We start from the raw sequence: 25,023 nt of genomic DNA on the forward strand, positions 1-25,023 counted from the left end.
TCTTTATGTGATTTAACCTCTGCACCTATTTGGTAAGTCCTTTCCCAATTTATTTTTACCCACAAATTTCAGCTCTTCAGCTGTCTCCAGGATATCTCCCATTGATGTTCCCTTGTCCTTCAACACTGCAGGCTGGAACTTCTTGCCTTTCCTCCCAGGCTAATGCCTGGTGCCCTTCCCTGCCTGTCTTCAGGGCTCAGACTTGTCTCGTTTGCTTTGCTTTCATCTCCTCCTCCCTCCCTGTGTCTCGCTGCTTCCTAGAGACTTTCAGGGCCTATTGCCAAGTGCTCCAAACATTCAGTTTGCATTCTTCTTCCTTGGCAGAGCCTCCTAAACTCCCACTACTTCACCCTTTGTGTGCCACTTCATAAATGCACACCTTCTAATCTTCCAATCTTGACAAGATGAAACAATAATAAACTAATTTCTTGGTGCCATTTCTGCATGGTTCCTTCAGGTGTATAAATTGTTGGTGTCAGATTGTAGATGTCTGCCTTTCAAAGAGCAAGGAGTTGTGTTTGCATTAATGCTGCCTCCATTAAGCATCATGTACTAGAAAGGGCTATCATGTACACTAGAACTGCAGGAGCCAAATCCTCATCTGCAGCACAGCAGAAAAGCTCCAGTGTGATCAGGGGCTGTAGCTCAGGTTTGTGCTGGCTGAAGGGCTGGCCTTGGGTGGGGACTGTGGAGTGCAAGCAAGGAGATAGTTACTGAGGCCCTTTTACCTCTTTTGGAAACCCACTTCAGACACAAAAAGCCACAGGAGAGGATCTCACTGAAAAATAATAAGATATATTGACACAATGCTTTGTGGTTTTAGAATGACCCTTCATATTTGTTTTATTGATGAATATATTGTTAGAAAAATAAAATATTTTTGTTCATGAGCTTCAAGCTGCTGCTGTCTTCTAAAATCCAGGCATGATGCATTACCGTGTAAGTGTACATGAGATTTGCTAGTGGTAATCTGTCCTCTATGGTGGTGAATTCAGGAAGGAGCTCAAGTCTTTGCAAGCCAAGGTTTATTGCAATCACTGAGTAAAGTTCGTGGTTTCTTTTGTCTGTTTGAAGTTACCTTATTGTTTTCTATAGATGTACAGTTGAGGTGGTTGTGAGGTTAGGAAGAGGGAAGGAGAGGTGAGAAATATGGAACCCTTTCTAGTCTGTGTGCAAGGCTGATCATGTACAGCATACATTGCTAGTTTAAAAGCCCTCAAGGGGATGTCACAGGGCTCTGATGTAGTAGGATATGTGCAATATACTCGCTGCCCTTATTTGAAATGTCATAAAATGGGATATGTACACTTGGTGCAGAAGGTGGCTGTGTAGCCTCAAAGAAGGATGTATAGGTAGCGTATTACAGCTTTTTCTGTGTGGTGTGCATCTGTTGTGGCGAAACTACAGGTTAAATCCTGTCTTGTAGTGGTGAAAATACTGACACGTGCTGTTGCATGAACAGCCTCTAAACGTGGCACAGAACATGGGTGTTCCCCTTTTGTAGGGGAGCTGCCTTGTGCTGGGATGCAGGGAGCCTACAGTTCAGGTTTGTGATTGGGGTGTGTGTTTGTAAAACATGACGGGGGGAACCCAGAAGACTCTGGGAAAGCTGGAATGGGATGGGGCTGTCAAGACAACAATCAGACCTATATGTGACCCTATATGTGTGCAAGTGTAATGTATGTATTGACACCAGCTTATTAAAGCAGATATTTAGGAGCCAAGAGATAAATTTACAAAAAGATTTCATACTTGGGAGCTGGGCCTTTGAAGCTGTTGTTCCTCGCTTTTATAAAAATCAGGAGACATGCTGAAACTGCAAACTGCCTTGTCATCCCTGGAATCAAATCTTCAAATGAAGAGGAAATCTTTTCTTTTTCCTAGAAAAGATGCACTTGCTGGGTCTTTTCAGATACCATTTCTATTTGTGACAGGAACTTTTTCAAGGAAATGAGCAGAAGGTAGAACAGCATGCTGCTTCTGATTGTACATTTTTTAATATGCTTTAGAAATATACACACTGGCAACACTTTTACAAGAAAGTGCCTCATCTTTCATTAAAGAATGACTTATAAAAAAGCCTTGACATTTGTATGGCTGTGTATTTCATTAGGTATATTTCATACTTCTCTAACAAGTCCTAAATGGCAAATAGTCCTGAGTAGTACTGGGAAAGCAATTTACTTTAAATGGTTCATTTAGGTAAATTTAGCAATTGTATTTAGTATATAAACTGAACAGCTTTTCTTAGTTCAGCTTTTCCATTTACCAGAATACAGGTGTTTAGTTATTGAAAGAGATCATGCAAAATCTCTGTAAAACAGCTTAACAAAACCAAAAATTCGTGCTTTCCAAATGTTATTTTTAATTACTTCCGATACAATACTTGGACCATGAGCAGGTAGAGTTAGATTAATGGGGAACACAACTGATTTAATCAGATATCCTGTAAGCTATAGGAGCTGTGTGTGCCAAAAAGCAACGCAGTGAACACTAACTCCAAGATAGCACCAGAAGTCAAGTTCTGAGTGTTTTATATAAATGTTTTTCCCAAAAGTCATCTTGTAACTTTGATCCTTCTAACATGCTACTTCTAGGACCAATTCCTTTGAAGAAAAACAAAAGCACAGAGTAAACAGAAAAGCCAGGCCCAAAAAGATTCACATCAGCAGGCTTTGCAGTGAAATCATAGTGTATTCTCAAGCAATGATTTCTCTTGCTTTTTCCTTATTATCCTTATTTACCCCTCCTTTATCCTGATGCTTGAATTAAATCAGTATACAAGTGCTTTTCTTCTCTGAATGTCCTTTAATTTGACAGCCTCATGGCCTCAATGCCCTTCTTTGCCAAATATTGCCTTTTTGTAGACACAAGTTAATTCCTATCATATTGTGAGACAGGCTTGTGCACAGTGAAAGCGCAGCTTGCAAACTGCCTCGTTTCTTTCCAGCCCCTGAGGAATTCTGAATGTGTCACTAAGAGCAGATAAAACTATCAGCATGTTCCTTCTGCTTTCTTCTGAGAATTTTTCTCAGACGCATCTTAAAATATGGGGTGTTTGTTTTCTTTCTTTTTATTTTGCCCACTGCTTGCCCCATCCACTTTCTTTCCATCTCCCCCATTTCCCTCCTCCCCTGTAGGAATGCAATGACAATATATCTTCACTTAATCTCCTTGGTGCAATTTGTTTGCGTGACTGGAAGGAAGTGCACTGTCACCCATGAGCCTTTACACCTGCCAAAGCTAATGAGCTACATTTGACCCTCATTCTGATGGATTATTTGGAACTTCACACTCCTAGGAGAGTTGTAGTGTCCCAAAGGAGCAGCTGAGTGCTACTACAAGTATTTCTAGTAACAAAAGATTTAATGTTTTCTGTAATATAGATATTGTTGAATAGATCCTATTTCAGATCTAAAATGCATTTTTTGCATTGAATATCATAATTCAAGTTTCAATAGCAGAAATATGATAATGGTATTTTTATTGACAGCTGGTGCTTCAAAAGTTTGTTTGGACCAATGGAGGTGATGCAGAAACAGCAGTTTTTATCAAAGGTCCTTCTGCCTGGCCTGACCTGTGGTCCTGTACTTTGTTTTTGGTGTTTGTCTACCTTTCTTGTTTTTGGTCTATGTCTTGTCCTCGTAATCACTGATGGCAGTGACTTTACTCCTGAGTGATGGAGACTGAGGTGGGATCAGAACTTGGTCTTAAAACTCATTGCTTTGGTGACATAACTCAAAATTATGACAAATAGGAAAAGAAGATGGGTAGTTGCTCTAAAGACATTAAGTGTTTAGTGATGGGTGAACATGATGTTTGTGGTCTGATAAGAAAAGCACTCAGAAAGCTAAACACACATTTTCCAAAGCTTGTCTGGTGGGGAAGGGGGCTGTGAAAGGCTGGTGATACACCCTTGAGACTTTCTCCATATCCATGTGGATGTGTAGCTGAGAGGGGGAGTGCTGCCAGTGGCACTCTGCTGATGTGAGGCAGGTGTCCCCAAAGAGAGGGCAGGCTGGTACTCACTGAATTGTTGGGTTTTTTTCTTTTACCTCTGTGGAGAGACTGTTATTTTTTGAGGAATTTTCAGATTAAAGTCTAGACAACGTAGAGAGCCTTTCAAAAGATCCACAAACCCTCTGAGCCAGTGTGTTGTATTTATCTCTTAAGGAACCTTGTCATTAGGCTCAAATTAAAAATGAGCTGTCAGTTTCTATTAATAATTAATGCTGAAATGTTAGCACTTTGAAAGACTGTTTCAAGTGTAACACATTCCATTTAATGCTGAACAGTTTTATATTTACAGTAATTCCACCTTTCATCCCTTAATGTCAACCTCTAAATCTTTAATGCTTTAATCACACTTCTTATTTTGATATCCCAAGTGAGCTGTTCTAACCTGTGTCCGCTCCCTTTCGATAAGGTGCACATTTTATACTGGAAGGTTAGTCAGCAGCACTTGTTAATTATTAAGGAAAACAAAATGCTATTGCTGGAAAATTATGTTTGTTCCCAGCTGTATGTGTTACCTTTAATCTGTACTGACAAGAAGCAAGAGGAATCATAAAATAATCAGAGGAGCCAGGAGAGAGGATTGTTTGTGAAGAACATTACCCAGCAGAAATGTAGACAGCCTTGATTTGATTCCATAAATGAACCTAATTGCTGGGTAATGTATTTTTCTATGGAAATAACATATCTGTAAAATACGTAGTTAAAAGAAGGCTCTGTGAATTTGATAGCAGGTGATTTTTGCTTTTGGGCTGTGATTTCTGTAGCATATTCCTGGACAGCACTGACTCACTGAGAGCTTTGGTCTTGTGCATAGGCAACACAAACATTGTCCATCCTGCAGCACGTGTCTGTGAACCAAGTTCTTTATTTGCAGCCTTCCAATTGTGAATAAGGGAAAATACGGTAGAGAAGCAGGCCACCTAAATGTGTTGTGAAGTTTTCTTTTTAGAATGCATGTCTCCTGTAAATATCCACGATATAATGAAATAAATACTTGGAATTTTCTTAACTTCAAAGCAAATAATGAATATTCTAGAGAACTAGAAAAAGCACTTACATTACTTCCAAAGAAAGGAGACATTTTTGAACTTGTAGCTATAAAGTATATTGCTCCAATTTGTTTCCCTTGCTGTTTCAGAATAAGTAGAAATGAGATGTAGCTATACAGTGAAGGCTATTTGTGATCAAGTTTACATAATATTAATGGGTTATAGAACAATATTATACTAATCGCCTACTACTTAATTCCTGGGATCAGTAGAATGAGACTCCACTTTGCATCTGGCAGATTCTTGTGCCATGTATAACATATATATCTACCACCATATAATACATTTACCAATTTATGTTAGCAATTTGTTATTCAAGCACGTGTTTTCTGGGATAGATACTTAAGACTATTATCCCTATCTTTTTTCCACCAGTACTATTGCATGCAGAAGGCAGACAGGTGTTTCACTGTAACAGAAACCTCAGCTTGGCCCTTCCTTTGCAGAGACTGAAAATAAAGTCTGGTCCCTCCTGGCTAGGGAGGGACCTGCTTTGGCCTTTGGGAGCCCCTATGGATAGGCCCCATAAGGCAGTCCTTGTATGGCCCATGTTTTAATCATGTGTGTCTGTTGCTTGGAAGACACTCAGCCTCTGAATTGGAATGCTAACAATTTTTCTTTAATAATATGTTAATTATTTTATTCCCCTGTGTCATGTGCTCCTTTTCCTTCACCTTGTTCATAGGCATGTTTCTCATAGGTGTACTTGGAACTCTCTGTTGGCTTTGCATTGGTAGCTGAGAGCTCAAGCACATGTGCAATTCACAGCAAGTACTACCTCACTGCATGACAATTCATTTGAAATCAGGGGACTGTTAGACTGAGACTCCAAAAAATCTCTATCCTGTTTGGCCTTGCCATTCCCACGCAGGCAAACAGAGTGCTGTGTCAGTCATGTAGTATTTTGCACCCATTTCACCTAGGTGCTAGTGGAAGCATGATGTGGAAAGTGAAGTTTGATACTGTGTTATGATAAATTCTAGCAGCATTTCCACCACAGATGCATGTATTTCAGTGAAACCAAAATGGAGTAAAAGAAGATAGGCTATTCTCAGCCTGTGAGCTTATGCTTGTATTATCCGCTCTCAGCAATATTATCTGCTTCTTTTATCAGGCTCTCATTGTCTGGGTTTTTTAATAATTATATGAAGAGTGGATGAAGTTCTATTAAGTTGTCTGTGACTAGAAAAATAATTACTGCACTGATACTTTCAATCCTCACTGACATGAAAAAAAGGCATTCAGAGTTTATGGAACCTCTGCCTCACACATCAAAAAAGAAATAGAAAAATTCCTGCTGATACATTATCATGCAAGCATCCAATTCAGTCTTGTCTTGCTGTGGAGACATGCACAACATACAAGAAAGACTTAATATTTATAAGATGCCCAACAGGACTAAACAAATGGACACTTGTGGAATGTGTATGTTATTCATTACAAATATGATTAGTGTTTCTATATAGTAGATGTGTTGTTAAAGAACAGTGGATTCTTCAAAGTTTACAAGTTTGTTATGAATTGATTTATTCATGAAATGCTTTGTTTCTATGACAACTTTATTGGTTTGCCTGTGGTCTAAATACATATAGGCATGGCAGGAATTCTACAGTACAAAACAAATTACATGCTCCCACCTGAATGGCTTGATGCCTTTAGGTAATGTATAGAAATAGTCCACAATGAGGGCTGAAAGCACCATAGACTGTGCCAGTATGAGAGGGCTTACTTAATAAAGAACAATGCTTAAAGGTCTTCCACAGCTTCCAATTCTGCAATAAAAGCAAAAGATGGAAATGAAGAAAGGAATCTGGTAGGAAAACATAAAAGGGACCCAAAACCCAATTGCAGAGATGCTAGTGTATTCAAGAAAAAGCCACAGATCAAAGACCAGCACTCTCCCACAAATAGAGCTTGCAAGAAGCTATTAATATTCATAACAGATCTAGACCTACAAAAGAAACTAGAGAGCTATTTTTTAGTAAAAAATTAGTGTGAAAGTATAGGACATTAGTTGATAAAAGGATAGGAAGGCCTGCTAGGGCGACACAAAATGGCATCAGAGAAAAAAGTCAATAAGTGGATCAAATAACAGAAATGAAAATACATGAGCAATAATTAAGACAGGGACTTGTAAAAGAGGTCAGAGACCTAAGAAGAAGTAACAGTTTTCAAAGCTGTTGCTTTGAAAATGCAAGGCAAAAGTACACAACTACACAAACAGCTTCTATGAGTGACCCTATGTCATTCGGGTCTCTCCAAACCAGTATTGTACACTATGGTGGAATGATGAAGCTTTGGCTCCTTCTGTCCTGTGTGATGCAAAGTCTTTTGGGAAATGGTAAGTAAGAGTAGTGGAAACGGAAAGTTTTCAAAACAGGAGCAGCAGAGAGTGCACTTCCATGCAAAAGCAAGTTTTCCAGCAATGTTTTTTAATCTAAACAAAGCTGCATATTATTCTGGATCATTTTTAGAAAATTGGTATGAGAATTTCAAAGGGAAGATGGGGCACTGATAATCCTCTGCCTAGCCTGAAAGCCAGTGTGAAAATGCCTTAAATTAGAGCAAACCAGTGCAAATGCAATTTCTGTATTGGTAAACCACAGACTGCACCTCTAGCTCTTCTGCCTCTCTCGGGAACCTGTGCTGTGGTTTAGGTGTTCCATGCTCACTTGGCTCAGACCAAGTTTTTGCCTTGTAGTTTGGCTGTTGGGCTGTCATTCATTGAAGTATTTCACTGATTTTGTCTCTTATCCTAAAACGTTCAGAGGACAGGCAGATTTTGCAGCACTATGGATTTAAGGATGCACTGCAGTGAAGCCAGACTGTAAAGCCAGTGGGGTTTGGTACCTAAGATTTGGCTCAGTGAGTGCCTTAGTCAGATATTGTTTTGCATTTCTGAACCAGGTCATCTGCTTTGAAAGGTGACCAGGCTGATGAAGACAGGCGCTGCAGGAGAGGCAGAGTCCTGAGGCCAGAAAGCAGAGAAAAGGAAATGCAGGGAGTGAGGTGGGAGGCTGCACATGGCTTTGTGCAGGGCACACACAATCATAGCTCACCCACTTGTTAAGTGCCTAAGACAATCGACTAATTTGACATGGAAGCACTAATAAAATAAAAAGCTTCTCCAATTAGTGCATGCTCTCTATTATTTCTGACTTGTGTTCTCACCCAGTCCCTTCCATATTCCTAATTGCCGATGCTGCACTAAGTGATATTGCCTTCTACACATTTTTATGAGCTGTGGTCTCCTGCAAGAGGAGAGATTTGTGAGCAGCAGCCTCCATGATTGACTTGAAATGACACTGTTCCTTCAGCTGGTCAAACTGAGTATTTAAAAACTATGGAATATCTACAGAGATAGACTTTAGAGGGAGGGAGTCATCACCTCCTAGAACAGTGAGCCTAATTCTCAGCTGGTCATCCTTGTGTATCCATCATGCTTGCTTCAAAGCCCTTCATAGTAGCAATGGATTTTGTTTGGGTTTTTTGTTTTGGTTTTCTTCAGGCTGGGTATAAACCTTGGCAGAGAAAGGAGTGTTGACATCAGCCAAATAGCTCCTTATTTCCATCATGCCTTTGGGACTGAAAAAATGCTAAAGTAAAACTACTGGGTATGCTGAAACGAAATTCAGGGTTTTTTTGTTTCTTTAGTTTTCCATTTCTAGATACTAAGTCTTTTGTCTCTGGAAGTAGATGCCCTTTCAGGATTCAATCTGGATATGAAATGTGTAGTGAAGATTTCTTTTTCTTTCTCAAGGAAAAGAATAACCACAAAATCTTTTTCCATTACTATTCCTTTCTTACTGGTTTAACCCCCTATATGGTGCAAATAATGCATTTTCAATTTAGCTTTTAGTTTAAGGAAGTACATAGGCTGAGCAGTGGAACAGGCTATCCCTCAATAAGGCACAGAGCCAAAAGTTATTCTAAATCTCCCTTAATGAACTGGTGGAGGTTCTGCTTTGCATTCCTGAAATATCTGTTGGTTTTTTAGCACTGATCACAAGAGACCTAGCAAAGAAGGTCTTCTGGTGGAACACAGCAGGGCACTAGATGCACCAGAGGTTCAATGGCCAGAACAACCCCAGAACCCAAGGTACCAGGTCAGAAGCCAGTGGTGGGCAGAGATGGGCAGCCTGGATGTGCATACCACTTAGCTGTTTTGTTACAGTTCTTTGTGCATCCTTTTCTCATTTTGATCAGTTGGGAGATGTTTGGAATATGCATCACAGGGAGTGCTGCATCTCCAGCATCCAAGTAAGGCTGTGGTACACACCATGGTACTGTCAAATAATGCTGCTTGTAACAGATCAGCACAGCTCCTGCTACGTAGTGCATGTGTTTCAGTAAAGAGTGGCTTTTGACAAACCTGCTTGGCAGTGAATTTAAAAACTATTTTTAAAGTCTCGTAAATGCTTTTATGGGCTCTTTTAAAAGTTGTCTGAGCTATGTAGGAAAATGTCATAGTTTATCCCATAACTAACCACAATATTTAGTTTAATGATGGCTATAAAACAAGTGCAACAAAGAGAAAACTGTCCTGAACTTTCTTGACACTGTATTCAGCAAATACTTGCTCTTTACCTGACATGCCATCATTTACTCCCTCAGCCCTCAGAGAACAGCATGATAGCTGAACTATCGACACAGTACAAGAAATCATAGACAAGGAAAGTAAACTGTGATATTTTGAAATTAATGATGTAGTTCACTTGAGGCACTGCATGCCTAATAATGAAAAATCTAGAGGGAAGAGCTTACTTAATGAAATTTTGAAAATATCTGCATTTCAGTCATAGACTGTGGGATGTCATTTGTGTATATATAAGGATATGCCTTATATGATCTGATGTGGTAAGTTTATACAGGCTGTACTTTCCACACACATCAAATGCTTAACTTAATAGAAATGCCCCTTTTCACTGCCTCTCTGAGTTTGGGCTTGTGTATGTTTGTGTGTGCATATACATACATTCAGAGGGGCTGGGAACAGGTACCCTTTTTTGTTAAGTAAGTGACATTTTCATGCTGGTACAGCATCTGTCTATCTATCTTCTTTCTGGCAAAGCTGTGTGCCTTTCAGTCAGCATCTGACTAAAGATCAATGAGAGAAAGCTTTTTGAAGGTGCTTTCAGGTCCTGCGGCAAGGGAGATGATCAGAAAGCTGCCATAAGCTTCGGCCCCACTTGACAAATGAGGAACTATTTTGGTGCTCTGTAAACTGCTGTCACATCAGTTAGAAACACTAATTAGAACTACTTTGCTGTTGAAAGTGTCCAGTGCATTAAATACCACTTCTGCTTATTGCAATTAGCTTATCCATTGACTTACACTTTATACCACAAGACTATCAAAGATGGAAATGCATGAGGGATTGTTTCATAATTTATAAGGGAAATTAGAACTGAATGGCAAATAGCTTTTGCCTGCTACCCTTTGACCTTTCATTCCTTGCAGAACATGAAACTCACATGTGAAATGTGCTCATCCTTGGTTTTTTCTAGCAACAGAAAAGTCAACAAACCAGGATGCACAAATAAGCAAATATCAGATTGTCTTTTTCTTGGTGATGTGGAGATTAAATTATGTGGGTAGCTTCTGAAAAGCAATAGGACATCGTTGTACCACACAGTCTGTCATGAGAATTTTTTACACTTCCTGTACTATTCTTCAAACTGGTTCTTCTTATTGATAAATCAGGGAGATTTTATTCAATAATTTGTACCATGTGGAATTGGTGATAATTTTTTAATGCCATTTTGTCTTTTACAGGGCAAATTTTCAAATGAAACATCTAATAAACAAGTGAAGTTGTAAGGACTGAGACAACTTCATCTTTTTATTGTAAAGTTAAATTTTGAGTCCATATTTAAGCATGCCTAAGGAATAAGGAAGCAAAATTTTCTCATACTGTAAAAGCCAGAAGTAGTCCAGCCATTAGGAATGCCATGACTCTACATTGTACATGGAAGTTTTTAGCAGAGAGGGAAAAAGGAAATATCATTTCAAATAGCTGACTTGCAATCTAGCACCCAACATAAAATCACAAGGCTTCATTCCTCATTCTGCTTTTTTTTTACCTTGGTCTAAGCACTTATTCTTTCTGCTTGGATTCCCACTGATAATATTAATTCTTACTTTGGCTGCCAGGGTGTTAAAGACCAGGATTTGTAATTTGTAATTTTAAATATAAGATGGCAATCTTACCACCACTCATACTTTTCAAGAGCTGGAATTATTTTCTCCTGAAGTGCTTTTTGGGTTTTTGTTCTTAAATTTTTGTTGTTCTCTGGGACCAGTCCAAAGAGTACCCATGTTCTCTTCCTTAAAATTTAGTAAGGTGTAACTGTAATGCACTTTTTTTTCCCTAAAGTGCTCTTTTAAATATGCAGACAGAAAACAAAACAGCAATAGGCAGTTCCATCTCAAAGCTCCTAACAAGAGTCACCTTCAATGATCTGATTGCAAATATATGAAATTCTCCCTGTCTTCACATTTCTTTTGACGGATGCAGAATATCTGCCTGAAGCTCTGTATTTTGTCAGACTGCTCCATACAAAAATATTTCTGAAAAAGTAATTACTATTTCATTTTCCAAAACTTTAAATTGTAAAAAGATAAATACTACTAACAAAGGAATGGGCTTGCATGCACTTATCAAAATGCAAGTACAAATTATAGTTTAAAATGGTTTTGTTCTTTGAAGCTATTTACAATCTTGTGGGTTTTTTGGTGTTTTAGGAAAGAAAGTGTCTGGAAGAGCAGAAGAGAATTGCAATATCTTAAGCCATAACTGAGCCTCTTCATTCTGCTAACACCAGAGACCAAAGCAGTGATCTCATTTGTGCCCTTCAATTTTGCTGCCTGTACCTGGGAGAAGGGAGAGAATTGGTTTGGTTTTTTAAATTAGATTAACTTGAAAACCAAATCCAAAGATGAGGCAACAGACCATAATTTAGTGTCACATGCAGAACTGCCTGAGGCCTGCTTTGGTTTGGAGCAGTTCAGCTCTTTGGGCCCTTGAGCAAGCTGCACTTCCTTCAAGTGGATCTGCTCTTCTGGCTGCCATAGCAGGAGTACAATGGAGACATTAATTTTTAATTTTTTTTCCAGGAATTCACTGCATTGTTGAGAGTTTCTGGCCATTAGGGTGGTTCAGATCCATATGGGAGTTATGGAAAACTTGTGGGGTTTAGCTGTGAATCCACCAGCAAAGTTGCTGTTAGTGCCTTTGGAGCCAAGAAGCAATGCCTGGACAGGAGGAGTGGAGTGTGTATGTAAGCCTCTTTCCTTCATTTCTAATTGTCTGCTGCCCTCTTTTAAGACTGGTAACCTTAGATCAGAGGGAAAAAAAGATTATTTTTATGCATGATGAAATTTAACTTGGAATTGCTGTTTCCACAGCAGCCAATGGAGAGGTAAGAGCATAGCTTTACCCAGCAGCTCATAATCTCTAGGATTTACAGATGATGAAAATGAGCAGGAAATCAGGGCAGCATTGACCTATCTGGAGTGCAAGTGCAACACACACTCACAGATGTCCATGCTAAAGACACAACATTCTTAGCAAATTTTGTCTCTCCTGTGCAACTTTGAAAAATCTCATGGTTTGATGTTTGTGCCATGTTTCACCTAGTATTCATCACTAGGTGAAATAACACCTGCATTGTATTTAATATCAGTTTTGGTATCCCTCTGCTTGAGACAGGGTGCCACAATATATTCCATTGCTGGCAAGTTTTGACCAGGAAGCAGTAACTTACTCATTGACTGCTTCCCATGATGTTACATGTTCCTGTAAAATCAGCTACTTAGAAAAAAGCAGAGTATTAATTTTAGCTTGCCCTTTCCCATTAAACTGCTAAGACAACCCCAGTAAAAAGCAGCACTTCTTCAGATGTCCAGTGTCCATGGTGTGTGCTGCAATGCATATTTTGAGAGCCAGCACTGATATGCATTTGTCCTTCATTTAAAGCCCCTCTATGGTGGCTGGCTAAATTTCTTCAATTCTAAGAAGCAATTTAGTTTTCCTACACCACATAAGGTAAGCAGAAAGTCTGCTGTCACATGTATGGTACCTATTGAAAGCCTGCCCTCACACAAAATGTGCCATGGGAGAGAGCTCCCTCCCTGCACAACCATTGGCTCCTTGGAAGCAGCAAAGCCCCCAGCCCTGAGCACGGGTGCTGGTGCTGCTCTCCCCTGAGCTCGTTTTCCTGCCTGCTGTTTGCCAGCAATGCAGGTGCAGTGTGTTGGCTGCTCAAGGCCAAATCTGACCTCTGGCTGCTCAAGGCCAAATCTGACCAATGAAAGACTATTGATTCAGAGTTGCTCTGGTGCAAGTGTAAGGGTTTCTGTCCTAGAGCACTGGTAGTGTTAATCAAATTCATGTGTACTTCTGAGTGATCACCGAGGAAATTTTAAAATCCATACCCCACATAGAATGTTCTGAAAAAAGTGTTTGTTTTTGTCATTCTGTTCACCAACTGCTTTTCTGCATTTGTGTAATCAACAAATATCTAAATGAAGTATTGGCAATCTTTTTTGTGTAATCCCAAAGAAAACATGAAAGAGGAAGTTGTACAAGTAGCTTTAGATAATGTCTTTTTCGTGATATCAGGGAATCTTTTTTGTTCTGCTTTAGGCATTTTTTGTGATTTTTTTTTTTTTTGTTGTTGTTTTGTATAGAAGACTCCTAGCCCACTAGGGAGAGTTTGGCCTTTCTCTAGAAAAAAGGTTTATCTGTCAAATATCTTGGTTTTTTTCCTTCCCCACCTGCTACTAATTTTAACATACTACTTGCTTGAGCAGCAATAAAGCTTCTTTAAGTGACTGTGGGCTATGTGAGTGTGGCCATGTCCAAGAGCTGGTGCAGGGGCCGGGAGCTTGGCCATTCTGGTTTGTGCCTGGTGGCGGTGCCTGGTTGCTCTTGGCCCTTTTTTCCCTGCTAGAGGGCAGAATGTTTTGGGGGGGATCTCTCCAGTTTAAGGTTCCTCCTGACAGTTCCCAGTTATTCTTCCATGGAGTACTGCTGAGGCTCCAACTCCACCTTGTGCCCCTGTGGCCAGTCGTACTCAGCTGCTCTTGGTGTTGAGGAGGTGTAATTACACAATGAGGTTATTTTTCTAATTGATAGAAAATAATTAATATATTAATTCTGTTTAATTTAACCAGTGTATATATTAAAACTCCCAACAGAAGCATGCATGTCTAGGATGGCCCAGTTGAATGCAGTTGTCTTGGGAGGAAAAGGCTGTAAATTAGAATTGGTCAAGAGATGCCATTTTGTGCTCTGAAATAGTGGGACAGCAAAACTCTTTGTATCAGCTTTCCTTGCCTGAGAAATGCTCTTGTGAACTGTCATAGTCCCTTAAAACTTCTGTAGATGGAAAAATTCCAGTGGGAATTTTAAAATGGTATTTGAAAATAAATATAGGGTATATAAAATACTGAATAAGCAGCTGAGCAGTAGAAAATTCTAAGAAAAATTGCTATTGTGTAAAGATATATAGTTGCAAAGTAGACTGATATCCAGTAATTTACTACTAAGTTCTGAAAACCAGATGACTGCAAAGTGTTTGCTAAACCATTCTTTTTCATCTGACATGTGGCTGGATTATGTGAACTGACTCACCATTTAAATGGGGCTACTGAGATTGGTGTGTTATTGATTCAGACAATCCTTGACCCCAGGGATAACACTTGCTGTAACAGAGGAAACTGGCTTTTAGAATTCTACATCTCTCTCTGCACCTATGTTATTTGACAATACTGAAAACAAAAAGATTATGGAAGCAAAGAATGAGTTAATACTGGCAAATTCAAGCACCTTGTTTGATGAAATACTGCTGGTGCTCTCCAGTAGAAAAATTGAGAGGTGCTGAGACTGTAGTCCTTTGGATGCAAATTCTTCTCAAGAAAGCTATCAGTGTTTTTTTTTTTTTTTGTGGAGAAACCTTAAAATAACAAATAAGTAATGCAGAAGACTGATAATCACAGTCTTAATTAACTGAAAACTTGCACTTTTTTATTTTAAGGCTGCTTCCCTAGGCTGTTTGTCTACATTCTCAATCTGCCATTCATCAAATTCTGAACATTTATCAATCTCCCGACATTGAGCAGGTAGCCTGGCACTTGCCCAATAGGTACTGGGTAATGCTGCAGCTGTTGAACAAGTACTTCATCAAAAATTATTCTTTGGCTTTTTATCAACTATTTCAAATCCTAGGCTGCAAATCAGTTGCTCCTTTTTAGCTACACAGAAACAAAATGAGATACACCTGAATGCTTTTAAAAATAATTACTTCTAATACTATTTACCAAGGCAAACATTCATCCATCCTCATGTCTTTCTCTGTAGACTATAGCCCTCAGTCCTTTCTTACTTTTTCATATGCAAACACTATGTCTGTGTTATAATCACTGAGCATAAGTCAGATAAAAGCAAAATCTGATGTATTAACAATGAAAATATTCTTCTAAATAAAAACATGGATTACCATGGAATTTTTGCTAGGATTAGGCTGAGAGCCTCAGAACTTGTCTCAGTAAGGCTTATTCTTCTAATCAAAGTGAACATCCCATTTTTCTCTGCCTTTTTCCTAAGCAGGTTGACAAATGATCTCTTTATATGTATAGCTTTTCCTAGGCACAAAATTTCACTAAAATCATTTGGGGAGAGGGCAATGTCTTATGGGTCTTCCTTTAGTCTCTCCAGTGCTATTGAAACAATATGCAGACTGGGTTGGTCTTTGGGAGCCTGAAATCTCCCACTCTGAATGGTGTTGTGAAAACAAATCTCTTTTTGTGTGGGAGTATCTGCACAGAACAGCTGATGTGGGCTCTCCTTGCAGAGCACCGGCTGCCATGTTCACACTACTGGCTGTAGGTTCTGTGGTGGGAGGGAGTCAAATGTGGGTCCCGGTGGGATGTGTGTATGCTAGGCTTTGGAGATATTTCTCTTGGAGTTTCAGACAGCCCTGAGCCATTTGCTGACCTTTTGAAGGATTCCTAAAGCTGTTAGTCAGAAAGCATTAGTGTTAGATGCTGACAGTTCTGAATGGGTTACATACAATATGTTTTTTCCTTTGCTTTTACATGCTTAGATGATGCTTTACCAGTGCCAAGTGGTGGCAGACAAAAAGTTATCAAAAATGGGTATGGACTTGAATGGAAGGAAATGCTATGTGTGCAGAAATCTTGCTTTCCTCTCAGGGCATAGGACTATTGTTCACTGAAGTGCTGGTGATGTGTAAAACAACAGCCCTGCCCATGCCCACAAAATGCAATGGCAATGTCCTACTGCCATCTGTGACACAAGTCAAAGCTCAGCCAGCACAGGTTCAGTGCATTTTTCCTAGTAGTAAAAAAAAAAATCTGGTAAAGTCTTCACAGTTATTCCTAGATGGATCAATGTAGCATAACATAGTAGTGTACCGATCAGATGAGTCATATTGAAGCTGACTCCATGCTGACAGAGAATTGCTTTCACTTCAGCAAATTCTTGAAGCTCCTCATTTCCTATGAGCCAGATTATTTTTTCATAAATTGTGGACAACAAATAAGATGAGTTTTAGCCCTTGCTTCTGTTGCTGAATGTGGCAAGCTGATCTGTGAGTAATGGAGCCAAAAGGAGCAATCTGTTCCAGAGCCTCCACAAAGTTTTCCATTGTTTGGGGAACGAATCAGTCCATTCTCTACGTGAAAGGGAAAGTCACGCTTAGGAACTTGATTTGTTGCAATGATCTTCTTTAATGTATTGCACTGCTGGTGACATTCTTGCTGATATTGGGGTCCTTTGTGTGCTTTGTATCAGTTTTATTTTCTTACCAGGAAATTGGCTTCCTTACGTGTATAGGTGTTTCAATCTTGGATCCTTTCGAGCCCAGAAGTGTGCCTGCTAACATGCTCTAGACCTGAATGCATTCACAGTGGCATGGAACCAAGGTACGAAAAGCTGGCGTTAAGGATTTTACCCCATCTTCCTATTGCAGAGTTAAGTTTTATCTTAAAATTAACTCCAGTTATATGGGGCATAAAGAGTCATTTGGGAGCTCAGAGTGGCATTTAGAAGGGCATGGCTTTTGCCATGCTCAGGTGGTTGCTAGATTGGAGCTGGTTCGATGTTTCTTCTGTACTGAGACAGGACTAAGAGAAAAATGTAACTGAATTCATGTGATTTGGTGAATGCTGACCTGGGTGTCCATTCCTCCCCAAGAAGAAAGAGCTGGTTTTACTGGGAATTCCTACCTGGACCTATCTAAATCTAGAATAAGTAGTAGGCATCAGTATTAAGAAACCTTTAACAAGAAGAAAGCAAATGGAGACAGAACTGAAAAAGTAAGAGGGAAAGGGAGTGGTGGTAAAGTTAACCCATAAGGGCAACTTCATCTGCAAAGATGGGAAAATGGAGAATGCTGGAATTTCCTTTCTGATGAAGGTAAAGAGTGGGTTTTTCTTTTCCCTTAAAAGGATTATATCACGTATATAAAAAGTCATTCACCATTGTCAGGTGTTACTGTAGCTGCTGGATAGGCAAAGAGCTCATTCTTCCAAATGCCTCAGGGCCTTGAATAGGGTATGTGAAGAGTGACTAAGGAAAAGGTGGTAGCCACCATTCTTCATTGTCTAGCAATGTTGATTGCTGTAGGAACAGGGTGGAAGGCCCTGTTGGGTTCAGGGCTAGGCACTGAGACTGTCTTTTTGCCCTCTTGTATAGGACTGTTGACATACTGATCCCTTCTCAGTAGAGAAAAACCTAATTAAATATCTTCTCTTTCCATGGCAGCACAGGCAAAGGCTAGGAGGACAAGGCTCATGCCATTATCCCTCTGGAGTCAGCAGAGTTGCAGCCAGTGGTGCTCAGCTCAAAGCTTTCATCTCCTCCAGGATCTTGCCATTCTAGTTTTCTTGCATGGTCGGACTAGCTGGGTGCAAGTGAATCCAAGAGGTCAAGGTTTCACACAGCACCTGTCCTGTGACTTGGGGAGGAAAGTCTGAAGTCTCAGCTTACTGGCTGAGAAATGACAGTGTAAAGAAAATCATATCTTAAGATTGCTTATAAATCTTAGCAGTTTTAGGGCAAACTCACTACAGTCTAAGGCCACCCTCAATAAGTCTGGGATCCCAGACGTTTGCAGTGCAGGGCCCCTATTGACCCCTAGTATCAAGCTGTGCTGAGGTGGAGTGTCCCTGCTCCTGCTTGCCAGGACATCTGTGACTCTCCCAAGCTCTCCTGTTGCACCTTTTATGCTTCATCAAGCATTTGTGTTTGCTGTATCCTACAGAAATGCCCTGGTGTTCCAGTGACCAGAGCCCTGCCCCTCCCTGCACCTTGCCCATTAACAACCCAGCATGTGCCTCATTTGGCAGAGGGAAAAGGGACTTACCCAAGGCTTCCCAGCATCTCAGAGGCTGTGTAAAATCCGTGCAGGGTCACTGCTGTAAATCCCAGATGCCACTGGGGACTGGAAATGCCTTCCTGAGCCACTTCAGCTGAGATGCAGCTGAGTCTGATCCATCAGCTTAAGAGGAGACTGGAAATGCTTGTAAGAAGTTGCTGCTGCTGGGAAAGGAGTTAATTTTTTTTTTTTTTTTGGTTTGTTTTACTCTTCAGTTTTTCTCTTTGCTCCCCAGAGAGGAATGTGGGCTCAGCTTACAATGAGTTAGGACTAGACCAGACTCTCTTTAAAGAGAGTCTCTCTTTCTTTAAAGAAAAGCCAGGGAAGGATTTTGTTCATTTTGTCTGCTTCTCTGTAGAAGATGCTCCTTAAAAGGACAATCTGAATTTCAAGAGCAGGCCTATTAGAGAGGTAGAAAGCAACTCTAAAACTTGACTTTGGATCCTGATTTCCTCCAAAGTCTTCTGAAATTCAGATTTAAGCTGGTGTAAGGTGTGCTGCTCAGAAATATGCCTTACAGAATATTTCTGGGCTATACCAGGCTCAATTAACTCCTGGCAGCTTTTGGTGGTCGTTTTGAAGCACATTCTGTGGGGTGCTTTTTTCAGGGGTCATTCAGCAGTGTCTTGCTACAGAGAAGAGCACTATTGAACTCCTTGGAAAAGCTATGAAATTTCATACACTGTCTGCAACCCCAGGAGACTAATCCAGCCCCAAACACTATCACTCTTAGATTTGTGTTTCATTCAAGAAGTCATGAAGCAATCTATTTTGCTGGGAAAAAAAAAAAGAAACCATTATTTTATCATCATTCTGAGTACTTTCCATAGGAACAAAATTTATCAAAAATGCCTGAGATCTTTGAGTAATATCTCAGTTGTGCAGAAAAGCATTACATTGATTGTGAACTTAGCCTTTCTTTGAGTTTTTCTGCTTGTCATTTTTACTTAAATACAAATATTAATGAAGACCTAAACGTGCCCTTTTGCTATTGCCCTTTATTTTGCTTTTCTATAAAGATTGCTCATAATCCTACAGCTATCTTTTTGCACTTTAAAAGGTTCTTGCTTCTTATTGCTGTCAGGATAATAATGCTGCATCATTCCACCTAACTACTAATAAATAGAAATGCAGAGCCATGACTTCTATTCAAAAGCATGCAGGCTCCTTTGTATGTTTTGGTATATATAAATATATCTTTCAACTTGTAGCTGTAGTACAACATCTGAATTAAATCATGACTTATTCTTTCTATTAAAACTGTGTTGTCCTTGCCATTATCCCTTTTTCCAGTAAATGAGTACAATGAAAAATTGATTCTAGCCGTGTTGGACTGCAGCAAAGTAACAAAAGATGATTGTTACATTATCAAAGTCCTCTCTGCATCCATAATATAAGAACTGAAAACACCTGTCTTTATCTTCTCAATCAATATTGCACCTGAGTCACATTTTCCTGGAAAACACTTTAAAAGGTGTCCACTGTATGTTATTTAGATTTAACAAATGCATTATTCAGGCTGTCTTCATTTATTTTGATTACCTGAGATTGCTCTGCCATCCCTGTGAGTTATAAAAAGCCTAATATTAAAAGCCACACTAGACTAGTATGTCAGTAACAATATCAGATGGCTTCTCTTATGTGAAGCCGTGTGACAGCTGAACCACTACACTTTGTAAAATGTATGTGGAAAACTGGTGTTCAAGAGGGACATTTCATGTCATGGCACTCCCTTTCTATCAAGTGGAGCAGGGCAGAGGGCTTCAGTCAAGGGTAGCTTGACCAGTATGACCCAGCTGGAAGCAGATTTGGGAAGTGACAGTGGACATTAGTCTGCATTTCTAGAAAGGATAAGCCAGAGCTGGCTGCCTGACACTGTCAGCTGTGCTTTACAGACATGCTTTCTAAGACTTTTAACATGCAATGCTTAAGAGCAGCTAATTTACTGCATGTCTCAATAGCAGTCTGAAACTGCTGAGCATCCGTAAGAACAGAGAAATAAGCGAGCAGCTCTAGAGACACAGCCATCATTTCAACATGTGCATTTGCATATTCCATCTAATGCCTCAAGTCAGATGCCTAAAATTAGTAGATTTATTTGGATGTGTGGAAATAATTGTAATTTGTTTCACAGCAATCAATTTGTGATGCTTTGATTTCCCTTTCTGCAGAATTAAATTATTAAGGGGCAAGTATGATTTTCAAGATACTTTTTATCATTCTCTCTGCTTGGAGTTTTGGCAAGTTTGACACACTATAACCCAACATTCTGCCATGAGTAATAAATACTAAATAAAACCCCCAATCAAATAAAAAACAAATTAAGTATGAGACATGCAAACAAATGAGGGACAGCAGGCTAGTAGTACCTTGCCAGGAACCGTGACCATAATGAGGGTCCCTTTTCCATATCCACCAGTTATCTGCAACCATGAGAGACAGCAGCAGTGGTCTGAGTGAGGAGATTGTGCCCCTCAGCTTCTGTGTGGGGCAGTGTTGAGACTGCAGGGAGTCAGATGAAGGGTTGAGCTGTTCTTCAGAGGTGCCTTCATGATCCTCCACACACACAGACTTTCTTTCTGGCAAGTCCCATAAGGCACAGGCTAATGGGAATTGCAGCAGCTCCATCCCAGCAGAGACAGGGCTGCTGCAGTGGTGCTTAGCAAGGGGTATCTGCTCCAGGATTTGAGGCTGGTACAGTCCTGCCCGAGGCAACAGGGAGAAATGATGGTTGTCCGCGTCCTGCTCCAGCTCCTCAGCTCCCTGAACAGAGCTGGGGCAGGACTCAGCAGAATAATGTCCTTGCTATCCAGGAGGGGTGTTGAACTATCACCTGATTGCTGTTTGTATTGCCCCCAAGAAGCCTGGTGGTGACACACACTTGGGAAGCAGGAGTAAGCAAGCTTGAGTGTTCAGATTTTGGTCAGTACCTGAGGCTAACTCATGCCAACTCATTCCCCGAGCCCTGAACAGCAAGAGGCCACCCCTGTTCCAGCAGTGAAACCATCAAAGCCCCTGCCTACACTTCTCTTGCATTTGGCAGGAGTACCCATATTTTTTTCCATCCTCTGCCCTCATTTTGTTTCTCTGTTTAAAAACCTTGCTTTTTGTTTCAGCAGAGGAGTAAAAAGATCTACTTAAAAATTAACTTCAAAGCCCTTAGTCACTGCACAGCTACAAGCACAGAAATACTCCCTCTCCATCTTTTTTATTCTTGATTTTGTTTTTTGTTTGTTTTGGGCTTTTTGTTTGGTTGTTGTTGTTTTTGTTTGGTGGGTGGTCGTGTTTTTTTTTTTTTTTTTTTTTTTTTTCTCTTTACAGCTGGGCAAAGAAAGACTGGACTGGTAAGTCAGAACCCCAGCTTCACCATGCCTGCACACAGCCAGTGCTGAAACCTGGTCCTGCTGCTGCAGCATGCCCTGGGACCACCCCATTCATGCCCCACTGACCCATCAGTACAGTGTTTATCCAGAATCCAGTAAAGCTGTGAGATTTCCTCACTCATTTGTGCCAGTTCCTCAAGTCCCAGAGGGGTCAGACCTTGCTGTGGCTCTGTACACAGGGGCACCAAAATGACAGGGGAGCAGAACAGCCCAGGCAAGTGCAAAACCTTGTCTTCAGCTGTCCTGGATATTTAAAGGGATAATTCAGCAACATCTGAAGTTTGCTTTGGCTCAGGGGAGACCCTGAGTGCCAGGCTGCCTCTGTCAAACATTTTTAACCTTTAACTGGCAATATCACAATGATACCTTGATGGGAACAGGTTTTCTCAGGAGCTGTGCACACCTCTTCTGCGAGCATAGCCTTGCTGGTGGCATTTCGGAGCTTCTACTTCTGATCCCTGCCAGACCAAAGGTAAGCAGGAGAACCAGAAATAAGAAATTACATGATAAATATGCGTCTAGCTCTGGTTAAAGGTTACTCCTATTGGAACTTGACCTCCATGATCTGTCTGGCCCCTCTCCACATGCCTGTCCCCTGCACAGAGGTGTACACAGAGGATATCTCAGTTGAATTTCTTCCACTACTCAGGCCAGAAGTGTTCAGGAGGCTCTGCCTGCACCTCTGGGGGGTGGTGAGAGGGGGCTGTACACCTGGATCTATGGGAACCTGCAGTCCTGCTATCTGCAGAAACGAGCTGCAAAGCTGCTGCTTGGCTCTAACCCTTAATATATTCATATTTTCTCATCAATGCAACTAGCAAGTGAACTAAAAACTGAGTTTATGATGCGATTCTGGCTTTCATTAAGGAATTTTGTACCTATTTAAAAAATATATGCAGGAGCATGTTGCTGATTATTTTGAGAACCTATGCAAATTTATTGATTTGCAGTAGGAAAGGCTTGCTGTGAAGTGTAAATTAAGCCATTTAAATCATCTTGCATGGTAACTGGAGCATCAGCTCTGTTCACTCACTGAGTTAATACCCTATTTCCCACCATAGTTTTATAGTTGTGCTTGTGGTCATTGCTGGCCTAGAAGAGCTAGCTGCTGGCCTCCTGCTTAACTTTGGCAGCAGATAACCCTCCTGCTCTGTGGGCTGGGTTTTGTTTGTTGCTATTTGATGGTGTCCCAAAGTATGCTGGCTGCTCCTTTGGCCACGCAGGACACCACTCAGCAGAACAGGACATGGGGGCCTTGAGTGAGGGCAGTCTGCAGAGCCAGGACATCAGTGGCTATGCCAAGCTCTGCTTTTGATTGCTACAGGTTACTTAAAAAATATCTCTCTCTGTGGGCAGATTCCACCTAAATACTTCTGCCAAACATGATCAGGGATATATTCAGTTTCATCCCCATCCCAAATCACCAGCGGGTCAGATGTAATTGAAGATTAGACAGACCTTAAATTTTTTTCATGTCCCTGCATATGAACATATGAGGCTGTTTTAAAGATAGACCAAGGGATATATTAACACATAAATCCTGTAGATAGTTGTATTGGTTCTCAGGCAGACGTACACATGAGCATGTTTTCAGAAACATGGAGCTGAACGCTGAGGTAGAAAAGATTCTCTGGAATCCCTAACTGAAGCTCTGCCCTCAAAGTGGGGGATTGCACAAAGTAGCACACCAGACAGGTGAGGGCTCCTTTAGCAGGTGCTCTTCACTAATTAAAAAGCTGAGATGGAAGTTTTCTGTGGTGGAATAACTTTCCCCTTCGCCTATGTTTTGTGCTAACATTACAGTTTAGGTTTTTAATGAGTTGTTCTCAAATCTGCTTTTTCCTAACAATAGAACTAGAGTCATTCAGTAATTGAGGGGTTATTTGGTACAGGAATAATGCACATATCTGTCAAGGCAAAACCACCCTGACTTTTGAAGGCCTTGCATGTGATGCACGTAGCATTTGCCCATTTAGAAAAGCACAGGCTTTTATGATAACAGACCGTTGGCTGAGTCAAGTGATATTGAGTGGCTCAAAACTGTAACTCAGTCCTGCTATGCAATGCTGCATCCATTCAGGGAAAAAACAATGTTCTAAAACTTCCAGATGAAACAGAGAGAAAAAATTAAATGCAAATGTTAAAATGCATGTTTTAGTTCTCACATTTTACAAATTTAAGAGGTGCTGAATTTTACTGACAGTTTTCTTGGCAGCAAGTGAATTCCAAAGATGCACATGCAAATATTTGTCAAAACTGAATTTTCAATTTTGCATGCATAAGGATTACTCCAGAAGCGCTGGCATACTCACTTGCTTACAGAAGAAAAGTAATGTCATGTGGTATGTCTGGCCAATCACAGAAAAACTGTGTATTTTTAATTTTAAATATTCTGATTAATCCATAGAGTAAAAAAATATAGTGAAAAGAAAGTCACTGAATATATTTGAATAATAAATTTCAGATGGTGTGATTGGCTTATATATATTCCCCAAGCAAGGAGAAACAAAATTAATCAAATAAATTATTCATTTTGAATTATTTGTTCAGGTCTGTTTTTACAAGTAATGCCTACTAGTGATGTCTGAACTTTGCAGTTTGCTACAGAAGCTCTCATATCATGTGTCCTGTTGTCCTGATACCCACTGCTTTGTTTGGGTCTGACCTCTTCACAGGTGAGCTCTGCATTTGCTGTGTTGCTGTATCTTCCGTGAAAGGGTTGCTAAAAGCAATCAGGTCTTTAGTAGCAGGCACTGAAAGTCCAAGGTGCTCGTTGACCAAAAGTCATTAGAAATATAATGGTGCCCATTTCTACTAAATCATTACAGCACAAATAGCATTGCTCTGCCTTGGCCTTTGAGCAGAATTAGATTCAGGTTAAAGTGCGTCTGTACGCTTACCCAGAGAAGCACTCAGTGCTGCTGTCCTAATTGCACCCCAGATATCCAGACCATATTTACAGAGAGGATTTAATGGTTCTGCCACCAAAAGTCTGTTAGCCTTTCATTGCATTTATTTTCATCAAAGAATCCAATCACTGTGTTCTCTGAGATAAATACAGTAATTAAAATATAATTCTTCTTTCTTTGATAGCTACGTCATGTGTGGTTCTTGTCTACAGTCTCGTTCCAAGCTCACAGAGAAGGGAGAGCACAAAGTTGAACTATTTAA

The 25,023-nt window shown here is 40.3% G+C and overlaps 1 long non-coding RNA gene across 1 annotated transcript; it reads left to right on the forward strand.

Moving 5' to 3' along the window:
* Nucleotides 1–9,428: 9,428 nt before the first annotated feature.
* Nucleotides 9,429–25,020, forward strand: LOC137479343 (uncharacterized). Its single transcript, XR_011002172.1, has 5 exons — nt 9,429–9,923; nt 12,183–12,346; nt 22,233–22,324; nt 24,450–24,527; nt 24,946–25,020. It is a non-coding gene; the product is annotated as an uncharacterized lncRNA (long non-coding RNA).
* Nucleotides 25,021–25,023: the final 3 nt, after the last annotated feature.

Source organism: Anomalospiza imberbis, chromosome 9 (genome assembly GCF_031753505.1).
Source record: "Anomalospiza imberbis isolate Cuckoo-Finch-1a 21T00152 chromosome 9, ASM3175350v1, whole genome shotgun sequence".
Taxonomy (NCBI): domain Eukaryota; kingdom Metazoa; phylum Chordata; class Aves; order Passeriformes; family Viduidae; genus Anomalospiza; species Anomalospiza imberbis.